The sequence below is a fragment of the Berghia stephanieae genome, chromosome 9, assembly GCF_034508935.2.
Source record: "Berghia stephanieae isolate SIO BIC M18660-M18661 chromosome 9, UCSD_Bste_1.3, whole genome shotgun sequence".
Taxonomy (NCBI): domain Eukaryota; kingdom Metazoa; phylum Mollusca; class Gastropoda; order Nudibranchia; family Aeolidiidae; genus Berghia; species Berghia stephanieae.
In genome coordinates this window covers 12,960,532-12,978,936 of record NC_088368.1, presented here as the reverse complement: position 1 = coordinate 12,978,936, position 18,405 = coordinate 12,960,532, and the positions used below count along the sequence as shown (strand labels likewise).

The window sequence follows — 18,405 nt, the reverse complement described above, 5'->3', positions numbered from 1 at the left end:
ACAGTACTGAAACGGCGCTTCTTAAAATCTTTAATGACTTGTTATGTAATGCTGATGCTAACAATATCAATGTATTATGCCTTTTAGATCTTTCAGCTGCCTTTGACACCATTGACCATGACATTTTGTTAAGAAGACTAGAAAATACGTTCGGCATAAAAGGAATTGCCCTTAAATGGTTTACATCATATTTACAGGATCGATGGCAGACTGTCGTGGTGAATGGTGTTCAGTCAGAACAAGTTTTACTAAATTTTGGAGTGCCACAAGGCTCTGTTCTTGGCCCTGTCCTTTTTACTGTATATATGCAGCCCCTTTCTAGTGTGATATCCAGATTCAATCTGAGTTATCATTTTTATGCAGATGATACGCAAATATATGATTCAGCACCCCTTAGTAATTTACAGTTCTTAATACAACGAATTACGAGCTGTTTTAATGAGACTAAATCTTGGATGTACCACAATAAGTTAAAATTAAATGATAGTAAAACTAAGATTTTAATGTGTGGAAGACCGAGTATCCTTAAACAGGCAAATAAATCACTAATTACTCTCGGAAATAGCACAATAGAATTTTCAAATAAAGCAAAAAACCTTGGCGTCATCATTGATAAAGATCTTTCCATGACAAGCCACGTGAATAACACCATACAATCTATGTACATAGAAATGAAAAAAATAAGCAAAATTCGTAATTTAATACCGAAGCATATAACAGAACTTTTAATTAATTCCTTGGTTTTATCTAAATTGGACTATTGTAACTCCCTTTGGGCGAATTTAACTAAAGACAAAATTAGCAAACTTCAGGTTGCTCAAAATAACGCAGCCAGGCTCATTGTACGCAATAACAAAAAATACCCGTCAGCAACTCTTCTTCTCCGTGAGTTACATTGGCTTCCTGTTGAAAAAAGAGTTGCCTATAAGATTTGTACTGTTGTCTACAAATCCCTGAGCACGAACAGTCCCTCCTATATTAAAGACCTTCTAAACATATATGTCCCCAATAGAAACTTGAGGTCAAGCAATGACCAATCAATCCTTGTCAAACCTAAGCCATTGCGTAAAATAGGTGAACAGTCTTTTCAATTTTCGGCCCCCATTTTTGGAACTCTCTCCCGTCACACGTGAGATGCTCGGATTCGTTGACAACGTTCAAATCTCGCTTAAAGTTTTATCTTTTTACGTCATAATGTTGCAATATTATTTTCATATTTTGTTGTTGTTAAATTGAATTCGTATCACGTTTCCTTCACACTTGTCTCACTGTAATATGTTTTGTTTTATATCACTGTAAAGCGCTTAGAGCCTGTGACAACGGGGTAAAGCGCTATATAAATGCCATTTATTATTATTATTATGAAAAGATCAAAGTTTCAAAGACTGTGAAAAATTTGGGTGTCCATTTTGATTCAGAAATGAGAATGTCAGCTAGCTCACATTTCTGATCTCTGTAAATCTTTATACTTTCAATTGAAGAAAATCAGTTCGATCCGTCAGTTTATTACCATTGGAACATGTAAAACATTGGTTGTCTCCCTCATTTAAAAAAAAAAACTAGATTAACTCACTGTAACTCACTGCTTGCCAACTTGCCTCAGGCGTCTATAAAACAATTACAACTACTGCAAAACAGTGCAGCAAGATTTGTGTTTGGCAAACGAAAATTTGATCATGCAACCCCTTTGTTGGCCTCTCTCCACTGGTTGCCAATTGAAAAGCGCACATATTACAAAGCAACGTGCCTTATTTATAAGCGTGTGACTGCTATAGCACCGGCATATCTCACAGATCACGAGGTCATGTGTAAATTTTAAAATTACACTTTAAGATCATGTAATGACCAAACGAAAATTCTGGAAAAAAGATCAAGAACAAAATTGGGTGATAGATCGTTTGCTTGTTTCGGCCCCAAGATTTGGAATGAACTACCACGTGGTCTGAGGGAGTGAAAGTCTTTACTTGCCTTTAAAAAGAATCTCAAGACACATCTTTACTGTATATGCTTTTATTGACACTATGAATCCTTGATTTGGCTATGAATTCATTGCATTTTTTTTCCACTCAAAATTGATAATTTATATTGTAAAGTAACCAGAGCTTGTGTTTTTACACGAGAATGAGCGCTGTATAAATGTGTTATTATTATTATTATTATTACTAGCTTTATAAATGGGGCACGCGGATTGCTTGACCTCTTTTCTAATTGTATGCCACGTTTCATTCAATTTTTTTCAAAGGGTCTTCACCCCCCCCCCCCCCCCCCCCGCGCCTTATTCGAAGTGGTTATTTAGTATCAGATACTGAATAGTGCTTTGCCACTATTCAGTATCCATAGGGAACTCTTTTTTTTTATAGAGTGAGTGAAAAGTGCGACAATCTCGGTTGAATGCAAATAAACTGCTGACCTACTTCCAGATTGAACACGGGCAGTCACTGACAGCCCGATTCAAAGTCGTAAAAATATATTGATCGTTCTGCTATTGTGCAATTAACATATCTAGTTCAAAATATCAAAATAAGAGTGGCATTCAAATAATTTTTTTAAATGTATAAATAGAAATTTCAGTGATACCATGGCTTGGTGGATAAGCTGTTTGACTCTGAACTTAAGGTTCGAGAGTTCAGATCCCGGTAGGGGTAACTTTTTTTTTTCCCCCAATATTTTTAAAATTCCTTCCTTCTGTCTATTGATATTTTTTAAACTTTTGTTTTCATCATTTTATTTGCTTGTAATATGTTTTAATGTTTATGTTATACTGTTGTTCTTTTATTATTATTATTATTATTATTATTATTATTATTATTATTATTATTATTATTATTATTATTATTATTATTATTATTATTATTATTATTATTATTTCTACTTACTTACTATTATTATTATTGTTGTTGTTGTAATCGTCATCATCATCATTATTATGATTATGATTATGATTTTTTAAAATCAAGTAGTAGGAGTTATTTAATCAGTTATCGATTTATTACGAATATCTTTTATGTGCTATAATCTCGTTGTTGTTTTTCATTGATGTGCTCTTCTATTGTTTATTACTTTTTAAAATCTTGCTTTTTTCTGTTTGTCTCATTTGTTGTTGTTATTGTTGTTGTTGTAGTTGTTTGTTTGTTTTGTCATCTAAGACAAACCCGATTCATTATAAATATGTGGCCAGACTTTCTGCCATTTTAAATTGAGCGATGTACTTCCGTGAATTAATTGCCGTATTATATTGAAATTTACGTGTAATAATAATAATAATAATAATAATAATAATAATAATAATAATAATAATAATAATAATAATAATAATAATAATAATAATAATAATAAAATAATAATAAGATACTGAATATTAGACTACAATTGACATCTATTTACTGAATACACGTGGTATTTTTAGGGGTGTTTCTTGTTTTACGAAACCTGCCGAAACACGCCGAAACCTGACAAAGTTATTGGAAGTAGGCAGCAGTGGGGAGTGAACCTGGGACTCAGGGAAGAGTACACCATTGGGGAGTGAACCTGGGACTGGGTTTCGTAAAAAAAAAGCAATTACTTTTTTACGAAACCCAACAATATCCGACAAAGTTATGGAAAGAAAGTAGGCAACAGTGGGGGAGTGAACCTGAGACTCAGGGAAGTGTACACTATTGGGGAGTAAACCTAAGTCTATGGTTATGAGGTGGGTTTTGGCGGGTTTCGTAAAAGAGTAAGTGCTTCATTCTCGTCTGGTACCCAACTCCCATAGTCCCAGGTTCATTTCCACTGATATCCTCTTCTCACAGTCCCTGGTTCACTCTCAACCGGTGAGAACTTCCCTGAGTCCCGGTTCATTGCCATTTGGTGCCCACTTCCCATAACTTTTGACAATTTCGGTAGGTTTCGAAATAAAAGTACATTCTGGGCTCACTGTCCACTGGTTCAAAACCACTATTCAGTATCAGATACTCAATAGTGCTAGCCATTATTATTAGTGGAAAAAAATACCCTTATCGCTCCCGCAACATTCCACTAAAATAGGCCAGCCCAATCGGCAGGCCATATCTGGGAGACAGTGCGTCGGTCAATGACTTGGTGGTGGTGGTGGTGATGGATGTGGTAATGGTAGTGATGAAGGTGTGTGGTGGTGGTTGTAGTAGTGATGATAGTGACATTTATATTTTTAGATCAAGACCGGAATTATTATTTTTTAAAGTCCAAGTTAAATCGGAGTTTTGGCATCTCAAATAAACAGAAAACCGGCAAAACGTCGTTCTGGCTTATGCCGGCGATTTAAAATCCATGTAATTCATGTCATCATCATCATCATCATCATCATCATCATCATCATCATCATCATCATCATTGTCGTCGCCGTCATCATCAGCATTATCATCATAATCGTCGTCGTTGTCGCCATCATTATTATTATTATTATTATTATTATTATTATTATTTATTATTATTATTATTATTATTATTATTATTATTTATTATTATTATTATTATTATTATTAGAGAGAGAGAGAGAGAGAGAGAGAGAGAGAGAGAGAGAGAGAGGGGGGGGGGAAGTGGCGGACACAATGAAGAAAGGTAAGCGTTTAATGTTGTTATTTTTGTTTTCTTTATGTGACTTTCGTAATTTCTAGTGTACCCTTTCTTATTACTTTCGGTTAAAGTTGTTATTATTATTATTGGTGGTGCATAAGTTAGATTAAATTGCGGTAAGGTTGCATAGTTGTGTGGCTTTTCTTTCTCTTAGTTACAACCTTCCCTATCTTCGATAGGGAATAGCTGTACTATTGTTTACCTCTTAGCTATTTGACTCTCTATCCTCAAATAGTATACTATTTTTATTACTATTTTGATTTGTTTTGGCCAGGATATGTAATGTGTAGTGGGTTAAAGTAGAATATTATTAAGGGGATAAATTGTTCTCCATTTTCCCTTACCTTCCCTTACTTCTCTTAAGGCTGGGAGCTTTCGGAAAACATGCCCATTATATCCCTTTCATTCCAACATCGCCCCCCCCCCCCACAGCGACCGACCAATCAAATCCTTTCTCAGCGATCTTTTTGTCTATGTTCTTCTTCTTCTAGGTTCCATGCCTGGTCCAGGCTTCGGATACTGCATGAATTATCTCTCTCCATTCCTCCCTGTCTCTTGCCTTTTCAAACAGCTCTTGGATTGTTAGGCTGGTGAAGCCCTTCAGTTGGTCTATGAGTGTTTTTCTTTGTCTCCCCCGGGCGCGTTTACCAGGTATTTTTCCACAACTTGCCAGGTATTCATTCTTATCTTTCCTTACTATGTGTCCGAAAAAGGATAGTTGTCGATCCACTATTAAGGGCATTAGTTTCCTTTGTTGGTATGTTTGTTTTAGCACTTCTTCGTTCGTTTTGTGTGCAGTATACGATATTCTCTGCATCCTTCTCAAGCACCACATTTCAAAAGCTTCAATGTTCTTTTGTGTTTCTGCATTTGTAGTCCAGCTTTCGCATCCGTATAACAAGATTGGCCACACGTAGCACTTCAAGACTCGGAATCTAATCCCGAACGACATCTGTTTGTTTTTCAAAATGTTTCCCAGGTCCATGAAGGCCTGTTTGGCTTGAGTTATTCTTGCTCGTATGTCTCGGTTACATCTTCCATCTGTTGTCACTATTGAACCTAGGTATTTAAAACTTTCTACGTTGGTAAGTTGCTCGCCGTGAATCGTTATATTGCAGGTGTTGTTGTTTTCGGGGTTTTTCTGTATTACCATGCATTCCGTTTTGGTGATATTCACTTCCATTCCTTGGCTTCACTATCTACTACCACTTTGTCAACAATCTTTTGAAGTTGGATTTCTGATGTTGCAATGAGTACCGTATCGTCTGCGTATCTTATATTATTTATGTTGTGACCTCCCACTTTTATTCCCTCCATATTATTTATGCCCTCATGATTGTTTCTTGGTATAGATTAAACAGATCTGGTGAGGCAACACACCCTTGACGGACTCCTTTCTTAATAGGAATGGAATTTCCTGTAGAGTTTCCGATTTTGATAGATGCCTGCTGGGTGTAGTATAATGTTTGCATGAGTCTGAGGTCTTTCTCATCAGCGCCAATGGAGTGCAGTTGTTTTAGTATTTCTTCGTGGCGTACTCTATCAAAAGCTTTTTTGTAGTCGACAAAACAGAGGTATAGTGGGGTCTGAACCTGTATAGCTCTTTCACTTAAAACACGGAGGAGGTATATTGCGTTCCTTGTCCCTCTGTCAGGTTGGAATCCATATTGTTCTTCTGCGATTTCGGGGTTAATCTTATTCCTTAGCCTGTTGATAATTATACGCAACAGTATTTTGTTGATGTGGCTTATTAAACTTATAGTTCTAAAATTTTCGCATCTGACTGCACCTGCTTTCTTTGGTATTGCTATGAAAATAGAGTTACAGAGATCTTCTGGAATTTTCCCAGTATTGTATATATTGTTGAATAATATGTGAAGTTCATCAATTGCTAGATCTCCTAGGCTTTTTAATACCTCTACAGATATTTCATCAGGGCCTGTTGCTTTACCATCCCTCATTCGTTCCATGGCATGTTCAATTTCACTTTTGGTGATGTTTGGTCCGCTTAATGGTTCTTTGAATTTCAGTGGTGGTTCATTTCTATTTGGATCATTGTACAGTTCGCCTATGTATTCTACCCATCGGCTTTCTATATGTTGTTCTTCAAATAGCAGTTCCCCTTGTTTGTTTTGGATACAACTTCCTGCTGCTTTGCTTTTCCTTTTCCCTGATAGTTCTTTTATTCTTTGGTGAGCTTGTTGGGGGTTGGGTTTGTATTCTCTTTCGATTTCGCAGCATTTCCAGTCTAGATAGTTCTCGTGTGCCTCGATGCATTTGGATTTAATGTGGTTGTTCAATGTTTGGTATTCTGCAGACCCTCTGTTGCATTTTCGTCTTTCTTCAAATAGGTTTAGAATTTCATTTGTCATCCATTCCTTTTTGCTGTTTATTTGAGCTATTGGTAAATGCTTTTCTGCAGTTGCTTTGACACACTTTTGGAATATATCAAATTGTTTTTCACATTTTTCGTTATCAGGTTCACTTTGGCTTTGTATCATGAGTGCATTTTCAAATTCTTCTCTCATTTTTGTTTGTATGCCATTGTCTTTGCATAACCTGTAATCCCTCTTTATTCTACCAGCTGTTCTCTGAATAGCTTTAAACTTTATCCTTACTGTACAAACAACTGGGACATGGTCACTGTCTACATCGGCGCCTGGGTAGGTTTTGCAATTTAATATGCCATTTCTGAATCTTGATGATACTGCTATAAAGTCTATCTGGTTCCTTGCTCTGTCCCCTGGTGATTGCCATGTCCAGGTTCTTCTTGGGTGTTGTTGAAACCAGGTGTTTGAAATCATTAATTTATTTGTTCTACACCAATCTGCCCAGATGTTTCCTCGTTCATTTCTGTCTCCGAGTCCATGTGGTCCGATTATGTCACCATCTCTGCCTCTGCCAATCTTAGCATTTAGGTCCCCCATTACCATAAGGACTTCTTGTGATTTACACATTCGTTTTGCTTTGTCTAGTGAATGGTAAAACTCTGTCATATCTGCATCTGTCGCCTCTTCTGTTGGTGCATAAACTTGAATAATATTGGTGTCAACTACAGGTCCTCTTAGCTTAACCAGCAAAACTCTGTCTGAGATTGCTACGTGCCCTTTGTAAAATTTGGTTGATTTTTGGTCTAAGATCATCCCTACTCCTTTTTGGAAAGAGGTTCCACCACTCCATATGATCTTATATGTCATGTTGTTTTCTTGTTTTGACATGGTTCCCTGCTCTTTCCATCTCATCTCTGCCAGGCCAAGAATATTTATTTGGAGCCGTTTCATTTCTTTCAGAATGTTGTTTAGTTTTCCTTTTTGGGCACAGGTCCTGACATTCCATGTCCCAATTTTGGTTTTGTCACATTTGTTAAATTTATTTCGCCTAGTAACTGGCTGACGGTTCGGTGTGACCTGACGAACATCACGCTCCCAACCGAGCGAGGCAGCAGTCTTCCGTGAAAACATGCTCCCCTTTACGCTGTCACCGTTTAACTTTTTGGACTTATTCATGCAGTTAACTCGGCAAAGTTACAAGAATGGTTTGCCATTGCCTATTCTTGTCGCCCTCTGCAGTTGGCCAGCTTGACCTGTTACCGTTCGACACCACGAGGAGGTTGCAGTAGGGCTTGATGATGATCTATCTTTGCAGACTTGGCATCATCCATTTGTCGAACTTGTCTATGTTACCGAACCGTGAAGACAGTGATCTTAATCTTGGACTTGGTGCATTCCTTATTATTTTTCATTCTTTGCAAATGAACTTTTTCAAAATAAGTTTATTGGTTATATTTTTATTTTATTAAAGTAATATAAAATAACATTTTGAAAAGGTTTTCTCAAATATAATTAGTGATAATATCTCACCAAACGATAGATATTTCCTCAGTTGATAAGAGAGACGCATGCGCAATACTATGCTGACATTCTCTCTGTAAGGGCATGCACCATTTAGCCCTGCTACCACCATGCTGATAAATTCACACGACGGAAGTTGTTGAGGGTGTCGAATAACCTGGTGACAAGATACACCCGAGTTTCGGGTGTCGAAAAACACTCCGATCATAATAATATAAACACATATGCAAGCAACATCACATTTCTACGCGCTAAATTACTATTGTTTAACTATGTAGAGAGTCAATGCTGTTGTAGCATAGCAGTGATGACTACTACTAATACTCTTCAACAGTCGTAACGTCATTTCCTTCCTAATGACGCATGGTAACTTAGTAACACTGGCTCTAAACTACCGGAACAATGGCGGACGCCCGTATGAAATATTTCCCCGACGAGCATAAAAGCGTATCCAGAGGGGAAAAAAAAACATAAATTTGATCATGTTTTGACTTTTACACATTCTGATCACAAGGCATATGAAAAGTTCTAGCCAGCATGAAGAATAAAAAGTAAGGATTTTCTTTGTTTAGAACCAAGATGGCCGCCGTTGCCGGACGACGTGACATCAGACTACTGAATCCAATTTTGATTCAAATATGGGAAATACCCACCAATGTAAGACACACGTAAAATACCCCAAAAATAGTCTTAGTGCATATTTTTTAACCTAAAGCGTTGTTACAGCTCCCCATTTAATAATAATTTAACAATTAGACTCATACAAAATATTAAAGGAAAACAATATTATAAATTTAAACGATCAAAATAAAGTATTTTAAATTTTATTATAAAAGGAAATAACCCATGCCAAAGATGCTGGTTCTATTTAATTTTCACTTAACAAGTTCTATTTAACAAGAAGTATAGAAGCTTATATGAGATCTGAGACCATTTGAAGAATAAAAAAAGTTTATATGCATAATTCAATGCAAATCTTCAAAAATGGTGTGAAATATTTTAGATAAAACATGCGTTTAATAACCAACTGAAAAGATAAAAGTGACCACTGTCAACAGACAAATGTATGACAGAGAAGTGACAACTGTGTTTAAAAGAAAATTAAAATAGTCTACACAGGACTGGTGCACCGGTATTTCCTAGTATTAAAAGTTCAGGTGGTACAATAATGATAAAGCCGGCAGAGAAGTCAAAATACCGGCAGGCGATTATTATAATTACTAAAAAACCGGAATTTCCGGAATATACCGGCTAACCTTCACCCATGGTTGTAATTATAATAAAATAATAATAATAATAATATTATAATAATAATAATAATAATAATAATAATAATAATAATAATAATAATAATAATAATAATAATAATAATAATAATAATAATAATAATAATAATAATAATAATAATAATAATAATAACAACTACAACTGACCTCCTGACACTGTGAGGTAACATTTAATTTGTCCCATTTTTGTCTCTTAAGACTCGAACGAATTGCCTCAAAGCATGTGTAAAGTTACTTTGGCACACGTGTGTAGATTATATATAATTCTAAATCCCATTCCCGAGATCCAATTCGTCCTGACATAAAACCATTTTGAAGTGGCGAATCACACCAATAAAATGAGGAAAACGTATCGATTTTGTTCGTCAGATTGATCTGGAGTCGATGATAAATAGAAATTCAACAGGTGCTAATGACATGTTTTACTGCAGCTTTCTATTTTATGGCTAACTAACTGTTCCTGTCCTTTTTTTTAAAAATTGATTTACCTTGCACACAATTACCCATGATCTATAGATAGTTCGAAGATGACGTCACTCAGGCCTTTGTTATTGTTTTTGCCATCCGCGTTTGTGAGTTGTTCTCACTACTCTGTATTAACCTGACTATAAACCTTCATGGTTACACAGAGTTTGTGTGTTGGTCCGTTATACTTCCGGATGGCAATGTTGTGAACTCCTTGGCCAAGCGCATTCTATCTATAGATAGATACATAACATTGCCATCCGGAATTATAACGGACCAACACACAAACTATGTGTAATCATGAACGTTTATAGTCTGGATAATACCGTTTAGTGAGTATTACTCATAAACGCGGATGGCAAAAACAATAACAAAGACCAGAGTGACGTCATCTTCATTCTATCTATACAGAAATACATAAATACTTTTTAAATAATTTTGGTAAGTGCGGCTATGTGGTCTAGTGGTATGACACTCGCTTTCGGATCGGAAGGGCATGGATCCGAGCCTCGCTCGGCGCATAGTTGAATCCTTGGAAACGGTTCTTGACTCACATTCTCTCACCGTACTCAGGTGTAAAATGAGTACCTGACCGTTAACAGCGTTGTCTCTGTCCGAAAAAAATGTAATATCGCCTAACAGGCGTCATGTCTCGTTCTACATGTTACGTGTTGCTGTTGGTCAGAGACCCTTTGTAAAGCGCTTTGAGCACGTTTAGTGGATATTGCTCTATATAAAAATAGCTCCAAAAAAAGCTCAAGTTAACTCGTCTTTGAAATATCCAACGATTAAAATGACCCTCGTCTTGTCAATAACTCTCAAAACAAGTTGGGGACATATTAATCAAACGGATATTTGCAGGAACAATACGCCTCAACAGTCGTGACGTCACTTCCCCCGTAATGACGCAGAGTAACTTAGTAACAGGCTCTAAACTATCGGAACAATGGGGGACGCCCTTATTAAATACTTCTCCGACGAGTATAAAAGTGTATCCAGAGAAGAAAAACATTATAAATCTGATCATGTATTAACTTTTATACATTCTGATCACATGACATATGAAAAGTTCTAGGCAGCATGAAGAATATAAAGTACCGAGTTTCTTTGTTAAGAACCACGCTGCTCGCCGTTGCTGGGCGACGTGACGTCAGACTATTGAATCCGATTATTCTACCCAAAAACTGTTTTTTAAATGTGTTTATTCAGAGTACGGTAATATTGAATTGGGGTCCTTTGAAGTTTGATGGATCATTTTGAATAACCCTGTCAGAAAAAAAAGGGTTTTGACGGAATATGGTATCATTTTGTGACCCTCCGCCTCATAACAGTATTATGTCGGGGTAAGCGTGTACATACATGCAGGTCTGACATCCAAACCCACTTATTGGCCTAGTTTAACACTGTTGTAATGGACAATATTTTACGTCATTTTTTGGAGATTTCCATTACGACAATAAGCCCATAAGGAATTTGGTTGTCAGACCTGCAAATAAGTGCACGTCGTTCGGGGTGAATTGTATTAACAGAATCGAACATAGAGCCAGAAATAAATATTATGGATTACGCGTGATTATAATTATAGCAAAACCTCTACATTTTCGATGTCTACACCAATTGAATCTGTATAAACCCCTTACGGAAACACTGTGTAAGTACAATTTAGAGGAGATTGCGCTATATGATTTATATTTTGAGTCGGTAAGTGAGTGAGTGTGTTTTAATGATGGAACAGCCTTAAAACCCCTCTTACTTTTACAGGTTTTAATCAACTTCTAATTTTTTGGAGTGAGTCTCCAGCCGTGGTTTATGTTTTATGAAGTGTCGATTTTATTAATCTAATCAAATGTTTAATTTCAAATGTGATATGTTTCTTGCAAATCAAAAGGCATGTGATCGACATCAGTCACACACCAAACCTATCGCCACCATTTTGTTGCTATGCGACATTAATTGTTGTCGTCTAGTTATAGATTTGTAGATTTGCTGTTGCAGTTCTGAATTTGTTATGAAAATAATTGTTTAGGAATACTTAGCTATTTGTATTCTATTAATAGCTAAAGGAAACATTTATTTGTCAATTTTTATAAGAAAATGGATGCGAAGTATTGTCATTCTAGGGTCAATAGTGTTGGCTATGTTTATAATTTGGAGATATGGATATTGGTTTTAAAAAAACAGGCATCGAAGTGAACACAGCAGCTACTCAAGGAAGAAATACTTCTCTCTGTATTTAGTTGAGGATTATCTTGCCAAATTTCATTAAGGGATATAAAGAAACTAAAAAAATTCCAAATCTGATTTACTGACAGATATGCTTTCAATGCCATTTTTCTACGACAACTACTCAGACAGAAAATGCTGCATTATGCTTAACAACAATGGCTGGAGAAGAAGGCACAATGCAAGTTTTACATGACAATGACCAAACCAGAAAAAAAATGCAAAATCATTCTTGGGTTTGAAAGATACAACAAATTTAATTGAAGAAGAAAACAAGCATCTGAGATTTAAAAATTCAGCCCAACAGGACAAACTTAAAGAATCATTTCTCAAAATAAAATCACTAGAAGGTACTATCCAAAATGTACAAACTTTGAAAGAGCGCATTAGAAGAGGAGAGGGAAACTTTTATACATTTGAATAAAACTAACACATCTCTACGAAGAAAAGTTAAACTTTTGAACAACAAACTTAATACTTCAAAAATAGAAAATAAAAATATGAAAAAAGTTTTGAGACAAGGGGAATCTGAAATTCAAAATCTTAAAAATGAAATCGAATTCCTTAAACATAAACTTAAAGATGAGCAAACAAATAAAAGTAAAACTTTGAAAAAATTGAGAAAAGCAAAAAAGGAGTTGTCTGTTTGTGAAAATCAAGTCAACTTTCTTTTAAACCATGCAGAAAATTCTCATGATGGCTTGAGAGAGCAGGGGAGAGGAAGACAGTTCACTGATATATGTCACTATAAGGGGATGCACATATCTCTGCTGAGAATTGTGCAAAAGTCGTACAAGTTGTCGCTAAACATTTGTTTAATAGAAATATTGATGAACATGAGTTGCCAAAAGCATCCAGTGCCCTAAATATCCTAAATGAAGCACATGTTATATCCAAATATCATGTCAAAGATGAATTGAATACATGCACTCATTTTACTTTCGCATGTGATGGGACAAGCAGGGAAAAGCAAAATTATTTAGAACAACACATTGTACTAGACAATGGAAAATAGCTGAGTTTTAGCAAGATTGCGTCTGACAATTCTGATACTCTATTATCAAGCTGTGTTGACATATTTGAATAATTATGTGATTTGTCTGATAATCCAACTGTTGATAAAAAGGTGCTTTTTAAGGATATATTACGAAAACTGAACTGTTTACTTTCAGATAGAGCTGAAGTAATGAAATGCTTTGACAAGAAATTTGCTCAATATAAAAAAGACTATTTGAATGATGAAGATGCATCCACTCATTTTGTTTACTGCAATGCCCATATTTTGCTTGGTTTGTTTGCTGCTGCTGAGAAGGCTGTTAAAAGTATAGAAGAAGAGATAAAAAATGAAGATGGTTCAAAGCTTGGTCGAGATACCAGTGGAATGTTCTATAGGTTTCATGATGACCCTGAAACTGCTGCTCTTCGACTGATTCGAATGGCTTCAAGTGTGTTTGAACCCCGGGGTGATGAAAAAAGTGGAAGCCGTCTTGAGTGGCTGACTTTTGGCTCTAAACTGTGTATTCAGTCGAGGTTCAGCACCTTCAGGAGCAACCGCTTCAATAATGTTTTCCATAACGCTACTGCTCTTATCGTTCACTCACAACACATTATGACATTTTTAGATCGCTATTCATCGAATAATAATCTTAAATAAAAAGTATTGTTGAAGACTTGAAAGACAAGAGAATAATTTCAATTATTGCCTCATTGTCACTGTTCCATATTTATTTTACCGAGCCTTACTGGAAGCTTATGAACAGCCAAAACTCATATGGTGATTTCCCGAGGTATGTTAGAAAAATGGAGGAGTCATTGTTGTTATGGGAAAAGGGTATTAGTATTGAATTAATGACATCTGTTTTTCCTGATTTTATTGCCATTGTGCCGTCTGATTTCTACACTTTGTTTGACTCACATTCAAATGTTCAGAGGTACTTGTCAGTCATTTTAAAGGAGAGTCCCGTTGTTTTTAGAAGACAGTTAAAAGATTTTTTAGATGGTGGGGATTTTGGGGGCACAATAGATCCCGATGTTCTTGATGTATTAAAGACTTGTCCTTTGACAAATTTGACTGGCGAGAGGTTATTTAGAGATTTGGATTTCGATAAAAAATAGACGTCGAAATGCCTCTTTATTTTCAAATTCTTCAAAGATAATGTGGTGGCTAATGAAGCAGAATAATAAGAGACGACAGAGGATTATTGCTAGAGCCATTAGGATGGGACCACAATGGAGAATGAAATCCAAAGAAACAAATCGATAAGTGATCGAAATCATCAAGAGGAGAATGGAAGCGAATAGAGAGAGGAAGGTTGTGAAGGACATTTAGGTGGCCGAGAGCAAGAGAGACATTATTAGTTGGGTTATTTCAACTGGTAGTGTGTGCAAAAGCAAGGCTGAATTGAATGAGCTAATGAAAGGAAAACAGAAATTAAAGAATATAAAATACCAAATCAGAGCGAGAAAACTTTTGTTTGGAGAGCCGATTTGCACCACTGGGTCTCTTACAGTTTTATATAAGAGCTTTTAAAGCACATTGAAAACCACGAAGAGTAATCTGATGATTGATCATATTTGCGATTGCGTAATGCAATGAATTCAATAGAACTACACATATGCAATATCATGCTTTTGGGCGGCTTTAACATTTCTAACAGTGTACTATTACCACAATTATATTTTAATTTTGGATCGTCAACACTAGAAGAAGAAGAAGAAGAAGAAGAAGAAGAAGAAGAAGAAGAAGAAGAAGAAGAAGAAGAAGAAGAAGAAGAAGAAGAAGAAGAAGAAGAAGAAGAAGAAGAAGAAGAAGAAGAAGAAGAAAAAGAAGAGGAAAGAGGAGGAGGAGGAGGAGGAGGAGGAGGAGGAGGAGGAGGAGGGAGGGTGGGAGCGAGGGAGTGAGGGAGGGACAAGAAACTATTTTTATTAATTCTTTTTTTTTTTTTTTTGTATTAGGGTTCCGATAGCTCAATTGGTAGAGCGCTCATATAGAAAGATCAGTATAGATCTAGGGAGCAGTATAGTTGGTATTATTTGTCGTTTTTTTTTTTTTGTTTGTCCACACGCCAGTGATTGGAATTGAATTGTTGTGTCTTAAGATAAAAACACTTTTCGATAGACAATGGTCCTATCTACTAAAGGGGAGCAAACGGATGTCCGTAAAAGATAAAAACTTACTCTATCAACCAGGAAAGATGAGAGTTAAGGCCCTGATTGACTACCCAGACACAAGGACAGGATCCCAGTTAAAAAGTTTTAAAAACAAACTAACTCGAGCTTTTATATAGCGCAATATGCACTAAAGGTGCTCAAAGTGCTTTACAACGGGTGCCTGGCCAACAGCAGCACTTAACATATAAGGCGAGACATGTAACCTGTTAGGTGATATTGCATTTTTTCCCGATAGAGACGACGCAGTTAACGGCCAGGTACTCATTTTAAAGTATGCGCCGATCAGACCGGGAATCGAACTCAGGACCTCTCGATCAAAAGGCATGTTATCTATAATATTGCTATTACATAAAACACACAGAAATGACTCGCAAGGAGAATAAAATAAAGAACTCTGAAACTTGGGCAATTTACTGCTTTCCTCTCAGTTAAGGGTCTCGGCCAGGGCTAAGGCAAAACCGTGTCATCAACCCTGAACAAGAATAGAAAGGGGCATGGAAAGGAGAAACAAGACTCAATGGAAGGTCGAGTAACATTGCTCAACTGAAATCAGCTGATAGGAGCTTTTTAGGAGTTTGATATATTTTGTTATGATGTCCACTTGAACAATTTAACGATAATTCATGATTTTATATTGAATTTTGGGGAGGAAATATCGATCCTATCCTAATTCTGATTTTAGGACTCAGCGCCCTCGATTTCCACGTAGAACATGTTGTTTTTCATGTATCTGCATTATTTAATGAGATATTCATTTTTTTCTGATTTTTGCTTGCACTTCGAGAGATTTTCTGCCAACGCGAGAGATTGCGTCTGTCCAAAAGTTCGCTCTCTTGAACCCAAATGTCTGAGAAAAATTGGACCTCTTCCCTGGACCATGGTCTACCTGCACATTTCAATATTGCATACTTTTGTAAGATAAATTTGTTTATTTTATTCGTTGAATATGCTCTTTCGTCATATTTGTGTCAAAATTGTTGTTTTCACGTAAATTTTTTAAATATTTAATTGATTGTAAATCTTGAAATATTTTGCGCATGGTTAAAAATTTTTCTTGTTCATTTTTTTGGTCAGTATGCTTTAAAAATATATTTTGACATAATTGATAGATATATTCTGTTCATTTTTAGTTAGATATATGACGTCAAAGTTTGATTTTTTTCATAATCAGTCGAATTGCAAATAAATTCTAAGTTTTTGAAAAATGAATTCGCTCTTATTTTTTTTTATTTATGTACGGATTTTCAAAATTCAAAAAGTGTTTTCATAGCTATCAGAATGGTTTCCGAATACAATGAGAGGGGCACAATTTAAGCATATATAAAATTTCTCTTGTGGTACCTGATAATAATAATAAGAAGAAGAAGAAGAAGAAGAAGAAGAAGAAGAAGAAGAAGAAGAAGAAGAAGAAGAAGAAGAAGAAGAAGAAGAAGAAGAAGAAGAAGAAGAAGAAGAAGAAGAAGAAGAAGAAGAATGATAATAATAAGAATGATAATGATGATGATGAAAATGATGATGCTACTGCTACTGCTGCTACTGCTACTGCTACTACTACTACTACTACTACTACTACTACTACTACTACTACTTCTACTACTACTACACACAAACACACACACACACATCCACACACACACACACACACACACACACACACACTAACTTACCTCTTCTAATAATCCACGCCTGAATAATTGGAGGGGGGAAAACGCAAGACTTAACACACACACACACATTGTGAACCAGTTTTCAAATCCATAACTACAAGTCTAACCCCATAAAGTGAACAGGAACTTTCTAAATTATTCTTCTACCCATGAGTAGGGGCACGCCGGCCCATAGATTACACAGTAGTCTGTGCGCCGGCCTTCGTTAATTTATTTCTATATAATATTTATAAATATTACAGAAAAATAAACATATTATAGATAATGACAATCCCCAATGTTAATGTTAATAGGGAAGCAAAGTGGTGACGTCACAACTGCTTTTCTGGTTCCAAAATCCTTGGAAGTGTGTATGTAATCAGTCCCTCGGAGGACTAATAATGAATAAGTTACAAATTGAACCATCAGGTGAAATAAATATTTTCGTAACAGAACACGGAGGAGGAAACGAACGAAGTGGCATGTTTTATAAAAGAATAATTAAATTATTTCAGTTACATTGAAGTTGTATCTGAGTTGAATTTGAAATGTGAACAAATGTCTCAAAACCGGACATCAAACTGCCAGTCCTAGAGGGTTCTGTGTCAGGCCGTAGTCATCGTTAACTTTAGCCTGACACAAAAACCCTCCAGGACTGGCAGTTTGACGTCATTTTTTAGGATTGTGTAGCGTCTAGTGAGTTGTCGTTAGTAGAGCTCAAGGAAACAAGTTATTTCAACGGTTGAACTATTGAATACAACTCACGATTCGTTTTCAATTGTGGCAAAAGACTAGCATTTTGACGTCATTCATTTTTGGTCAGTGTCAGGCTATAACTTTACGGTGGCTACGGTGTCAGACTATCAGTTAACGAGGGTTACGGTCAAACAGTCATTGCGATCAGCGGCATAGCTTGGAATTTTGAAGCGTGGGCTGAGACAGAGGTAATCAACGGGGTCCGAGGTGCGACTTCCAATCGTTGAATCCTGAATGATTGGGGTGATATATTTACCACGATGTTGGAGTCAATCTACATCGATGTTCCAGGCCTTTCAGCCATCGTCAGGACTGTGTGTCACATGAGTTTGGTATGTTGTGTGTTGTTGCTTTAAGTGATTCGTAGGTTTGTAGTTGATTAGTAGATGTGTAGACTGACTCCAACATCGTGGT

General features: G+C 36.1%; 1 protein-coding gene across 5 annotated transcripts in view; it reads right to left on the bottom strand.

Annotated features, from left to right (window-relative positions):
- The window catches only part of LOC144979718 (uncharacterized), a 145,709-nt gene that overhangs the window by 98,072 nt on the left and 29,232 nt on the right, over positions 1-18,405 (bottom strand). Inside the window, exon 1 of one of the 5 annotated variants that reach the window (XM_078926661.1) lies at positions 17,257-17,277. The exons of the other annotated variants lie outside the window; for them this stretch is intronic. The gene's annotated coding sequence lies outside the window, so the exon portion shown is untranslated. Of the gene's footprint in view, positions 1-17,256; positions 17,278-18,405 lie in introns of those variants that run through there. 5 annotated transcript variants of the gene reach the window in all.